This window comes from Stylophora pistillata, chromosome 4 (assembly GCF_964205215.1).
Source record: "Stylophora pistillata chromosome 4, jaStyPist1.2, whole genome shotgun sequence".
Lineage (NCBI taxonomy): Eukaryota > Metazoa > Cnidaria > Anthozoa > Scleractinia > Pocilloporidae > Stylophora > Stylophora pistillata.
The window spans coordinates 43,297,023-43,310,825 of record NC_142522.1 but is presented as its reverse complement, the minus strand read 5'-3'; the positions used below and the strand labels follow the sequence as shown (position 1 = coordinate 43,310,825).

At 37.1% G+C, this 13,803-nt stretch overlaps 1 protein-coding gene and 2 long non-coding RNA genes across 7 annotated transcripts in view; 2 read left to right on the top strand and 1 right to left on the bottom strand.

Annotated features, from left to right (window-relative positions):
• Positions 1–13,803, top strand: part of LOC111333145 (uncharacterized) — a 46,898-nt gene that overhangs the window by 21,521 nt on the left and 11,574 nt on the right. The window lies entirely within an intron of this gene.
• On the top strand, positions 7,538–9,663 carry LOC148733874 (uncharacterized). 3 transcript variants are annotated; one of them, XR_016000063.1, is made up of 3 exons: positions 7,538–8,533; positions 8,741–8,901; positions 9,252–9,663. It is a non-coding gene; the product is annotated as an uncharacterized LOC148733874 (long non-coding RNA). The 3 variants fall into 3 exon arrangements; XR_016000062.1 differs by having other exon boundaries at positions 9,249–9,663; XR_016000061.1 differs by having other exon boundaries at positions 7,550–8,533; positions 9,410–9,663.
• On the bottom strand, positions 10,767–11,976 carry LOC148733873 (uncharacterized). The gene is made up of 3 exons (XR_016000064.1): positions 11,896–11,976; positions 11,528–11,688; positions 10,767–11,020 (listed from the first exon to the last, which is right to left on the bottom strand). It is a non-coding gene; the product is annotated as an uncharacterized LOC148733873 (long non-coding RNA).

Below are 13,803 nucleotides of genomic sequence, written 5' to 3'. Positions count from 1 at the left end.
ACTCGTGATCACAAAAGATCACAAAAATACTCGCATTCCTGCAAACAATGGAAATATTATTCCAACACATTGATCAGTGCTCTCTCTCTCTCTCTCGAGCACTATTAGAAACTCACAATACTTCATCTGGAACTACCTTAATGACTTAACTCGTCACTCTAATAACTTCGCAAACAGCTTCTGACTTTGACCACCTAGGTCCTCAATACAACCTTTGAATCGCTTCAACTGTAAATTGTTTAACTCTGGGCATACAAGCAATAATAACTGTCAATAATACTGGATGGTTCAAACTACAGGGTGAAATAGTTCTTAACTACATTCTTACGAGGATCACCAATTACTGTAAGTAACTGCTCATGTCACTACAATAACAAAAATATGAAGCGGACAGAAAAGAAATAACTAGTAGGTAATAAAAGATTTTCCCAAACAAGGAAATGACTGCGAAGTAGCGAAATGACTCGCGGACAGGGAAATGTCTCCCATACAGGAACTTCTCCCGGACAGGGAAATGACTCCCGGACAGGGGAAATGACTCCCGGACAGGCCCCCAATTTTGTTACGTGCACGAATGACCAAGAAATGTCCGCTAACAAAGCATATATGAAAATAGACTACCGAGTACGATATATGGCACGCAACAAAAATGTAACAACAAGCAGTTACCCATTTTAACTATTATTTAATTAGTTTTACATCGTCTAATTTACTTAGGTTAGAGATTAAGTTAAGCAGTTCATAAAGCAGGCTTACAATCCTTCATGCCGTGTAGGTGTTCGTCGTCATGATCAACTTCCAATTCCAACATCCGCCGACTGAAAACCACAGCGCTTGGCTTTCTTGATTTATCGCATTCTTTCCTTGTACACAAACTCTTCCGGAGGACTCCATAGTAAACTCTATATTCTCTATCTTCTTCCTCTCTCGACTATCGTCTTTTTCATCTCTTTCTTCTCTTCGGATATCGCAAGGTCAAAAGGTCATAGCCTCGTCATATCATAGCTTCCACAAGTTCAGTCAGCAAGCCACGAGGGTAAGCCCTCGGGCAAATCTTTTTTGTACTTCTCACAAGCCAGCTTTTATACATTTACTTTAGTTCTCTAGAATGTTCTATTACTATTTATAGCGTATTACAAGTTGTACTACTTTTGGAAACTGCTAAGTCACATGAAAGAAGTTTCTGGAATATTACAGACTATAAATAATTCTAGAAAAGTCTGGGATTGCGTGACAGATTCAGTAAAAATAATTCGATCCTCGTAACACCATCTCAAGTGGATAAAATATCATCTTCATTGGATCAAGCATTGAAATATTCATATTCATATCGGAGGGTGTAATTTGCAGGTTGCAGGTTAAAGTACGCGGCTCGTGATTTACTGTTTACGCAAACCGGAAATATCTTTAGTCCCAGGAAATTGTTTTTTTTTTTTTTTAATTTGTATCCGAAGCCCTATAGATCCAAATTTCACGTTTTTAAAGCAAAAAAAGGTGGTGGTAGGCCTTCACGACTTTTACCTCATGGCAAAATGCTGCTCCTTTTCAGAAAGTATTCCAATTACCTCTGCTAGGTAGATTATGCTCGGGAAGGTAGCATTTTTACTGAGCTAAAGTAATTTTAGCCGCTTATGTCACATTGAGAGGTAATTGGACAGATCGATTTACTGTGGCTTTTGTTGATTTCCTCTCTGATGCAAAAACGTTTTCTTAGACCTCCTTTGAAGCGTATGAAGTGTAAGGCTTTCTATTACGGCTGAATAAGGGTTGAACTTTTCTCCAAATTTTATTCTGGAGGTTAATGACTTGGCGATCTTTTTTAGTCCGTGAATGTAGAGTTCTAACGCTAGGCCCAGCTTGTTAGTTTTCTTTGCAGAATGTTAAATTATCACGTTTTGTGCATGATTTCAGCATGATTTACAGATCCAATATTATAAGATTGAAGTGCAGCTTGAACGGAAGCTACATCAACTATGGAGAATTGCTCTGTGACTTAGTAAACTCCAGCTTAGTTTTTTCTAAAGATAGTGTGACTTGACTGGAGCGCGTAGTCCCTTCTTTTGATGATAGCTTTTGAATAAGCTTAACATTCTTTGGAAAGACAGTATAAACCACGTTAGGGTTAACCGCGTACTAGACTGCAAAACAGTCGGTGATTTTCTGAAAATCAGTCTCGCTCTCCGTACCTAATATGCAAAACACGGACTGTTTCTCATACTTCAACCTGTGACCTGCAACCTGCAACCTGCAACCTGCAACCTGCAACCTGCAACCTGCAACCTGCATATGATTACACCCTCCGTATTCATACAACAGTAAGCTTGTGGGCGTTCCTGAAGTTAACGAGAAAGCGCCGAAGAAACGTTACAACTTTGCATGAGAATCTTCAACAAAATTGGAGACGAAATTCATCCTTATGACCTTGACATTGCCAATCGAGTGCCACACGTAACACGTCTGATGGTCGGCCGAGACCGATTGTTTGTAAATTTACTCGGCGCATCGCCCGTGAAAGTGTTATGCCATGCATCCCGTAGAGGAGTAAACAGGATCGTTCCTGCTGATGTTGGTCTCCGAGAAAGCTCATCCTTAGAACATGTTGCTATCTACGATCATCTCTCCCCACGCTTGCAAAGTTTATTATCTGACGCCAAGAAAATAAAGGAAAGATATCTCTTCTCATTTTGCTGGGCCAAGAACTCAACTATCTGGTTGCGGAAAAATGAAAGCTCTCGTCCGATCGCCATTAAAAATTAAAATAACTTGTCCAGTCTCGCAGCTCGCCTAGGATCTTCTGGTAATGTCACTACTCCACAAGAACATTAACAAACAATCTACTAAGGAAAATAAAACACTCCCAAGCGAGCTTCCATATTTTAATTATAGCGATCTGATTTCCGCACATGGCCAATTTAATAATACTCTTGATACTTCTCTTCCTACCAAAATATATCTTCATCGTCTCCCAAGTTATTACAACCTTGACTTATTTTCTCTGAATACATTTATAGATGGAAGTTCTGATTCTAACACTCATTACTCTAATATAAGATGCAAATACTTCTCTCAACATATTTTTTGTTATCAAAAGAGTAAGTTTGCTACTAATCCCTGTCCTGATTCTAATATTTCGTTTAGTGACACAAATATCCTCAACCTACTGTAAAACGTAATTTAGAAAAATTTCAAACATTTATTAGATGAAATAAATTTCCATTATGATATCATAGGCGTAACTGAAACAAGAGTAAAGAGCTCGACTGAGAACTTAGATTTTAATCCTTCGATTTTACATCATAATTTTAAATACATGCCAACACCTTTCAGCTGGAGGTGTAGGCATGTATATTGATGAGCGATTTCATTATCAAAAAATAGAGAGGTGTTCTAATGAAGCCTTCCAGGCACTTTTATTGAATTACATCTTCTCAGAAATGCAAACATAATATGGAGTCTTATATAGGCAACATAATTTCCCGGAGCGTTTTCAGGAACATTTTGATTCAACAATGGAGAAGCTTAGCGCCACTAGGAAACAGATTATTCTCGTGGGTGACTTTAACATAAATCTTCTCCATGTCCATACCAGTACTCACGCCCAAAATTTTTTTTTATGTTTGCAAAGCCTAAACCAATTGACAAACCGACAATTGACAAACCAACAAGAATTCACAACAATTCTTACTCATTAATTGATAACATCTTTATTAACTGTCTAGAATATAGTATCTGTAGTGGTAACAGTTTCGGATCTAACAGACCACTTTTCTCAATTTTGCATACTAAACTCTTCCAATTGTCGAGATCTCTGTGACCAAGGGAAATCTTACTGGTTAACTCATAACTTCTCAAACGACTCAGATACAAAGTTCCTAAGTGAGCTACCTCAAGTTGACTTAATGGTAAAATTTGTAACAAGGCAGCCATAAACAAAGCATTCTCTACATTTCACAATAAACTAAACAAGCTCCTTAATAAGCACGCCCCATTAAAGCCAATTTCGAAACGTCGTCTACAAAAAAAAGCCCTTGATAACAACAGGCACCAGAAGATCAATGAAGATCAAGAATTCACCCTATTATTCTGGTGACAGTAAAACCTACAAAATTTATCGTAACAAAATACTGATGCTCACACGAATAAGTAGAAGGAAGTTTTTCCACACCTGTTTCGAAGATAACTCAAATAACATCATAAAGACCTGGGAAGGTAAGAACAATCTTGTAGGTCGCAAACGTAAAGTTATCAAACATGTCACTTCGCTCAAATGCCTGGGATTTGATCAAATTTCACACAATTCCTCAGAACTTCTTGACATTTTAAATTAGTATTTTTCCTCAATTGGTCATAACCTAGCTTCCAAAATGCCAAACTCGCAGAAGGAATTTTTTATTATCTTCCAAAATCACGTAATGCGGATTCTTTCTTTTTTAATCCAGTAACATACACTGAAATTGAGTGTGAAATTTTGAACATTCCGCCAAACAAGGCTCATGGGTTGCATTCTTTCCCCACTCGCGTCCTGCGATCAGCAAGACTTATTCTTAGCCACCCCCTATCTGTACTAATTAACAAGTCGGTTGAACATGGAATATATCCCTCTAATCTAAGGCTTGCTAAAGTTATCCCAATACACAAAGGTAATGATGAATTTGACCCATCCAACTTACTTTCAGTCTTCAACTGAATCTTGAAAAAATGATGTATACTCGCTTGAAATCATTTCTTGAAAAGTTCAGTATTGTTTATGATTCACAATGAAATTGATTTCGTGAAAAGTGGTCCTCTGAATATGCTATTTTGGAAATTACCAATCAAATTCAAACTAATATGGAAAGAAAGCTGTACACCTGTGGATTATTTCTTGATTTACAAAAAGCTTTTGATACGGTCGACCACTCAATACTTTTAAAGAAACCTGAACATTATGGTATACGAGGGATTATGAATGACTGGATTACCTCCTTTCTTACTAGTCATAAGCAAATAACTGAAATTGGCTCCTAGGAAAGCGACAGTATTATCTGGGGTTCCCCAAGGGTCAGTCCTAGGGCCTCTGCTCTTCCTTGTTTATATGAATGATATTTGTAACAGCTGTAACCGAACGAAGTTTTATCTATTCGCAGACGATATGAATCTTTTATAATTTCTGCAGATAAAAACTAAAAGTCCCTGGAATCTACGGTAAACGATGAGCTCTGTAAGCTTTACGACTGGTTCATAGCTAACAAACTATCTCCAAACGTTAAGAACTCTAATTACATTATTTTTCGACCAAGACAAAGAAATGTCAAATACGAAGTTAATTAAAAATATTCAATCATCATACCAGCTCTTACACGTCTTTGGAACGTAAACGTTAAGTTAAGTATTTAGGCGTGTTTATTGATGAGAAACTCTCCTGGAAACATCATATTTTACTCATAGCCTCTAAAAATAAGCACAGTGATTGGTATTATTGCTATGCTAAGACATCTTGTACCACTTAATACTTTACAACATATATACAGGTCGTTGATTCGACCCTATTTATAGTATGGTATAACAGCGTGGGGCCGAGCAGACAAAACTCACAGAAACAAATTCCTACGTCTTCAGAAATATGCCCTTCACCTCGTGTTCTTCTGTGATTATAAAACTCGCGAAGTACCCTTCATTTCTTCCAGTCTACTACCTCTAGATCTTTATTTCAAGTCAGTTGCCATCTTAGTGCATGACGTCTCAAATAACACATCGCCACCTCAAATAAGTCATTTATTTAATTACCAACATAATATTCATTCACATAACACAAGATCATCAACAAGAGGCAACTTTTTTCTTGGATAGATTAGACAAGCAAAACATGTCTTTTTCAAGAAAAGGTGTTAGAATCTGGAATAACCTATCTAATGAATTTCGTCAAATGCTGAAAGCGAAATTTACACACAACATTCACAGCAAGCTCCTTCAGAAACTCTCGGAGGCAGATGAGTATATTGATCTACTGGACTTGAATATGCCTTAAAAATTGAACAAATCTGCGTTCTCCTTCCAGCTTCTAATGTAATCTGTTTAACTCTCATGTGAATCTTTCTCCTTCCCATATGTTATATTGGTCAATATTCAATTATCATTATTCTGTTCTCCCTTTTTATTCTCAAATTAGTATTGTAATTATTCTTATTTAATACTTAGTTCTGAAATTAGTATTGTAACTTTTCTTACTTAATTCTTAGTTCTGTAAGCCTATTATAATGTATTGTAAGATTTTAATTGTATTTAGTATTGTAATTGTAATTCCACTTAGTATAATTTGTATGTTAATAGTAAATTTAATGCGTCAAGCCACTGCTCGCCTCGAATAGCTGTAGCTAACTGCGAGCAGTGGTACATCATATTTTGTATGTTGTCAATTTTTCTTGATAATCTGTAATCTTGTGGAGTGATATTTTTTGTTTTATGTGAGCAGCATGATGATTTTGCATGTTGAGGCCAGACTTGCAAAGAAAGTCGGTCATCCTCGTGATCGACGGGGACGTCGACACCATGACAACTAAAAATCACTTGTGTGTTCATAACTACGAGTTTACTGTAGACCCAAGGAAACACTGGTTACTGCTGAAAACTTATCCCGAATTGAACTAACATGGTGAAGAAAGTGTGTGCCGCAATTTGAGAAATTAGCTACTGCACCAAACTCTGTGCGGTCAGTTGGCTGTCAATTCAGACTCAGTTAAAGCACTGCATCCGCTTCAGAGCTGAGAACCTCTTGAACTCAAAAGTTCGCACAGCAATGCAAGGGCATCCCGCCGTTTTGTATCACAACCACAAGTAAGGGAAAGCCCGGTTTTTGAGAATTTCCTTGAAATTGGGGTCTTCCTGCACCTCATTTACCTCGACTGTCAACCAACCGATTTCTCTGATAAAATGGTGAATAGGCAACCCTGTTCTTAGCAAACCTCCTTAGTTACCATAATTTCAGTCACCAAATTCTTGGCTTCGGGTATTGCGCGCTGCATTTCTAATGTTTAGTCGGTTCACTGATCACCTTTTTCGTGACTTGATTGTTAGAACACGAGTGAGGAAGTAAAAGGAGAATGATGCGCAGATAGATATTTCGGATGAGTACGATGAAGGAGAGAACAAATTGACTTTTGATTAAGATGTTGAGTTTTGCATGTTGCTGAAGATAGTAATTCATTTTTGCAGTCATTTATTATGCGCTAGTTTTGTTTTTTTGTTTTGTTTTTTTGTTTTGTTTTGTCTCTTTGTCTGTTTGTTTGTTTTTTTTCATTTTTCCTGGAACTGTGGAATACTTGTTCCCAGTCCTTCGCAACGGTAACCAACTAAAGTTTGTTGCGTGTGTCGTCGGGTTGTACGTGTGTTGGGGTATTTGTATCTGTCTACGGCAATCGTGCATTCTTGTTTCAAAGTTACCGATTGAACAAAATGGCAGATAATATTCGCGGAAATGTTAACAGCGCTAACAATTGTTCTGGACTGGAGCCAGGGAGGACTCGAAATGAGGAAAGTATTCGAGGTAGGATGATCTTGATTTGTAAGCTTCCTCTAAAATTGAATGCAAGGAAACAGGTTCCGTAGAACTGTTGTATGTGATTAAGATCGAGGAGGATTTCATGCAGCACTTAACTCCTGAGACAGATGTTCTTGACACGAGAATTACAATGTCTTCATACTTTTAGATACTTCTCGAGATACTTTTCGTCCCCGACAATACCTTTTCGGGGCTGTTATGATAATTGATTCATTTCGAGTTCGACACACAACCTTCGGAATCAAGCATCAACTACGATGAACAAATTCAAGTCATCATACGGGAGATAGGCCTACGAAAGGCTACTGGGCGCCGAAAACATTTTGACTTTCTGCCATGACTCTGTGGTAAACCGAGAAGCAACTCTTATTAAGTACGGATTCTATAAAGAATATTTGAATCGCTTGACGGTTGGAAACATTTAGCATGGACGCTCGAATTTGAGACTGACATATACGCTCGAACTGTGTATCAAGATAGTGCAATGTATTGTGTTGAATCGCAAATGTTATGCTTTGTTTTTAGAAATGAAGCATTCACTCCAGCTTTGCAAGCTTTTTGAGAAATCAATTGCCTTATCAGAGGGGTCTGTTACGTAGTGAACTTCCTTTATTACCTTCAGGAATTAGTCATATGTTCCCGCGGCAGAGGATTAGACATCCTCAGGCGAGCAGAGAGGCATTTTGTCTGCGCATGCGCGAGCGGAATTAGTTTGTCGCGTTCGCCGCCATTTGTAGAGTTTTCGACGCGTTTCTGCGAGGTTTCACTGGACGATTGACACCTTTTTGTAATATTTTGTGAATATGGATGAAGGAGTATGACAAGTTCACCAACATTTCTAACTCTGTGGATACTCATGGTGTTTGCTGGCTCTTCGGTTGAGGATATTTTAATGATCAAAGTGCGAACCAAACGCGAAAAAAGCCCGAAAACTTGAAGTTTGAGATTTGAGTTACTGAAGATCAATATGTACACATGAGACAACAAACCTTGAAGGTTAGTCTTAAGATGTTGATGTTTTATTTTTGTGAATCACAAAGTTGTCTGTGGAGACGATCGTGAGATATTTGATCCGAGGAAAGATAGAAATTTAGAGTTTGATATTATTTTACTTCAACTTCGAAGTAAAATTGCGTTAAGTTTGAGGTGGCCCCCAAGCATCAAATCACTTTAAATAACATCGTCTTTTCCTTCTCTTTACAGTCATATAGGACACAAGGCTTTAAAAAATGTTCCAGCTTCAGGATGAAGTTGCTCTAACTACAACCCTCGGCGAATTATTTTTCGGGAGGTTTTGGTGAATTTTTCAAGTCATGACCCAAAACCGTCTTTGGCCTTTTTGCTCTCTAAGTCTGTTGAATATGGTGGGTAGGCATGTGTCTTAACAACGGTTATGGTCTTACCTCAATCAACTACGGTTTTGGCTTATTTTTTGACTGTGTTTTGGCAGTAATTTTTATTATTGCCTTTTCGAGCTTCATGTGCTAACTAGAGGAAAAACTTCGGTAAAACTTATTTATCAATTGGCCCCCAAATCCCTTTCTATTGTCAGTTCATTGTTTATTTCTCTAGCTTTCGGTCTAACTAGTCCATTAACCTCAAAAAAAATGCGTGGGCTTTGTCTCATGAGTAAAACTGGTGCCCTTTTCTTCATGTTCATGTGTTATTCGAAACGAATGGCATCAGCTGTATTCTGTCCTGTTCATTTCAGTAGAATGCTTTGCCTTGCGAAATGAATGTTGAGTCGAAGTGCACTATGAATTTCAAACCAGTTGAGTTATATTTCACTTTGCTGTATATGTCGTGATCATGAAATTCTTATTTATTAAGATTGATGATATGAATTAACTTTTATGTTCTCTTCTGTTTAAGGTAATGTGAAGTGACCCAATAATTGGTAGTATAGACAGAATGGTTGGCAGTGACATTTACTGTGGCAAGCTGTTATTCAAGAATTTGTCATTATTCCCAGAAACTTACTACTGGTTTAAATTATTAGTCTTTCGTTCTCTGTACACAACTTACCTAGACTAATATGCTATATGGGAGTTATGTCTACTTTATTTGTAAAATTGGTAAAATTACCAATAAAATTTCCAATAAAGTTTTCAGAAGTTTTGTCCAGATTTCATTGAAAATGAATGTGAGAAGTGATCAGTCATATTCCTTAAGAGTGTTGAAGCTTCCAGGATGAGAGCTAATAAATTATTGAGTGATTCATACATGATTTGTCTCCTGTAAAATTGTCACAGCTAAACCCCCTGGCAAATGTCTATAAATTTCTTTAATATAGCAGCCAGTTTGGTGTTCATTACCACTTAAAATGCAGTATCAAAGTCTCCTTTTGACTTCAGTCTTATTTCTCTAAAATCTTATAGGTATAAGTGATCCATTTTCATAAAAAAGCCAAACTCTCCTCGTTATTTTAATCTGACTTTATTCAGTCTTGTTTCCAGGGGATACAAGCCTTGGGGAAAAGTTTGGGTTTTGTCCTCACTGATACTATCAGCTGTGCAGGTTCTTATGAAATTGTCAGATAACTCTCATAACTTAATAGGTTGCAAAAGGTGTATGTGATGTTTTTGGGCTGTAAGAAGGATGGATGAAGTCAGATATATTTTTTATTAGGAAAATAATTGATTCAGTAGTGATTTGTTAAAAAACTTTTCAACCAAAACCTAAACTTATGTGAACTTTTACTTTTTGCAAATACATTGCACCAGCAGCTCTAAAACACTCAAAGGAATTGAACTCGATTGTACACGCTTTTGCATTTGGAAAATCAATCAATGTGACTTCCTTTCACACCACACAACCATATTAAGACTAGGGTGCTTCTGTCTAAGTTACAGAGGGAAAAATGACAAGAAAAGTTGTCTCAAGAACTTGCTCTACTATTGTTTTCCAATGCATTTTCCTGCTTGACTTTTTTCATGGGAAACCCACAGAAGCATGTAGCAGCAGTTATCCACTTCAAACAGAAATTTACTGAACAAGTGCAGAGAAAATTCCTCTCTGGTTGATCTATGTAAAGGCCCAGAAACTGCCCAAAAACATCACATACACCTTCCGCAACCTTGCGTTTCAACCTATTAAGTTACGAGAGTTATCTGTCAATTTGATAAAAACCTGTACAGCTGATAGTATCAGTGAGGAAGCTCTCATCCTGGAAGCTTAAACACTCTTGAGGAATGTGACTGATCACTTCTCACATTTATTTTCAATGAAATCTGGACAAAACTTCTGAAAACTTTATTGGAAATTTTATTGGTAATTTTACCAATTTTACAAATAAAGTAGACATAACTCCCATATAGCATATTAGTCTAGGCAAGTTGTGTACAGAGAACGAAAGACTAATAATTTAAACCAGTAGTAAGTTTCTGGGAATAATGACAAATTCTTGAATAACAGCTTGCCACAGTAAATGTCACTGCCAACCATTCTGTCTATACTACCAATTATTGGGTCACTTCACATTACCTTAAACAGAAGAGAACATAAAAGTTAATTCATATCATCAATCTTAATAAATAAGAATTTCATGATCACGACATATACAGCAAAGTGAAATAAAACTCAACTGGTTTGAAATTCATAGTGCACTTCGACTCAACATTCATTTCGCAAGGCAAAGCATTCTACTGAAATGAAAAGGACAGAATACAGCTGACGCCATTTGTTTCGAATAACACATGAACATGAAGAAAAGGGCACCAGTTTTACTCATGAGACAAAGCCCATGCATTTTTTTGAGGTTAATGGACTAGTTAGACTGAAAGCTAGAGAAATAAACAATGAACTGACAATAGAAAGGGATTTGGGGGCCAATTGATAAATAAGTTTTACTGAAGTTTTTCCTCTAGTTAGCACATGAAGCTCGAAAAGGCAATAATAAAAATTACCGCCAAAACACAGTCAAAAAATAAGCCAAAACCGTAGTTGATTGAGGTAAGACCATAACCGTTGTTAAGACACATGCCTACCCACCATATTCAACAGACTTAGAGAGCAAAAAGGCCAAAGACGGTTTTGGGTCATGACTTGAAAAATTCACCAAAACCTCCCGAAAAATAATTCGCCAAGGGTTGTAGTTAGAGCAACTTCATCCTGAAGCTGGAACATTTTTTAAAGCCTTGTGTCCTATATGACTGTAAAGAGCAGGAAAAGACGATGTTATTTAAAGTGATTTGATGCTTGGGGGCCACCTCAAACTTAACGCAATTTTACTTCGAAGTTGAAGTAAAATAATATCAAACTCTAAATTTCTATCTTTCCTCGGATCAAATATCTCACGATCGTCTCCACAGACAACTTTGTGATTCACAAAAATAAAACATCAACATCTTAAGACTAACCTTCAAGGTTTGTTGTCTCATGTGTACATGTTGATCTTCAGTAACCCAAATCTCAAACTTCAAGTTTTCAGGCTTTTTTCGCATTTTGTTCGCACTTTGATCATTAACATATCCTCAACCGAAGAGCCAGCAAACACCATGAGTAACCTCAGAGTTAGAAATGTTGGTGAACTTGTCATACTCCTTCATCCATATTCACAAAATATTACAAAAAGGTGTCAATCGTCCAGTGAAACCTCGCAGAAACGCATCGAAAACTCTACAAATGGCGCCGAACACAACAAACCAATTCCGCTCGCGCATGCGCAGACAAAATGCCTCTCTGCTCCTCAGGCGACGTGCGCGCTCTGATGGCGTTGCATTGTGGTAGTGTTATTTTCAATAGGGTGGTGAAAGTGGTAGAAATGGGTAGAGTTTGACTGAATATTCCGTAAAAGTTAGGCCGTTTCTTTTTCTTTTCACCATGGTTAATTATTATTTGATATACTCTGAACGTGTAGAAGTATTTTTCGTGCATATTTGTCACGTATTACATCGTTCTCAAGGACAAACACACGCAAGCACCATATTTGAGCATGTAATTTGAGACCGGTTTTCCAGCAGGCGAAATTCATTGAATGTCGTAGTACTTTGATACTTCTTCAACAGCTCTGACCAAACGCGCTTAAACGCACTCCAACGGTGCAAAGTTTTATGCATCTTAAGTGATAGTGTTTTAGACGCTTTTATGAAGCGAAAAGGCCTATTGTTGTGTTACTACTGCAAGGGCATTTATCAATTGTGTTGAAAATCTACTTTCCCAAGTGAAGAAAAATTAAATAGTCGCAAGTGTTGTGTGGTAAATTTTCTATCTTGATCATTGAATGAAGGACAGTTTAATTAGAACAATGAAAAGAGTTACTTGATTCTTGAAAACCTCTACCTTGTGTGAGGCGACACGCCGGAAAGCTGTACAGCCGTAAAGCAAAAGGCAGTCGACTGTTGAAAGGTGTTGATAGGCATGTGGGTCTCCTACCATTTGCTCCGATGAAGGGCTAACGCCCGAAACGTCAGCTTTTATAATCGTAACGGTGGCCAATTTACCATTTCAACTTTGTTGATATATTTAAATTATTTCGTTACCCCCACCGACGCAGCCCCAAACAGTTTCTTTAGAAACTATCAGCCTTGAGTCTCCTACCATTTGCTAGTGTGTGCTTTTAAATCTTCTACCCTCAAAGTTTAGTTCTTATTAGGATATCTTTTGATGACTTTCCTTTGCGATGTGATAATGAGGGTCAGTTTTGAGGTGTCATAATTCTCCACCTGTATGATCTTGAGGTTTGGCAAAGCCCGATGAGATTGTTTTACAAAAAGCAATATTTTCATCTGTTCTTGCCCCTCTATAATGTTAGCTTGTAACTTTATCTTATATATCTATTTATGTCTCTTTTCCTAGGTTACTTTTTTTCTTATTAATACACATGACCATAATCTTTTCTAATTTGTATTTCATAGACAGCTGCGTAATTTTCCTAGCCCTTATGGTTATTATAGGCAGCTAATACCTTACTCTTAAGTCTAAAAGAATTCTATGAATGAATGAATGAATGAAAAACTTTATTTAAGTGTCTATGTTTTTAGCTATAAGCTAATGAGGGACACTAAAAAATTTAAAAGTCACATACATTTACATATGTAGATGATAGTTATTTACAGTAGATTATTAAAAAGATTATAAATTTATTTAGTTAAGTTTTAAATTTCAACAAGAGTTGAAAGGTCGACTTTTCTTATGTTCTTCTTGAACGAATTTAGAGTTTCTATCGTTCTTAGGTGTCTTGGTAACTTCGACCAGATGAGAGGTCCCATATATTTAATAGAATTCCTACCAAATCTTACAGTTTCGAATCTTGGCAGTTCAAAGTC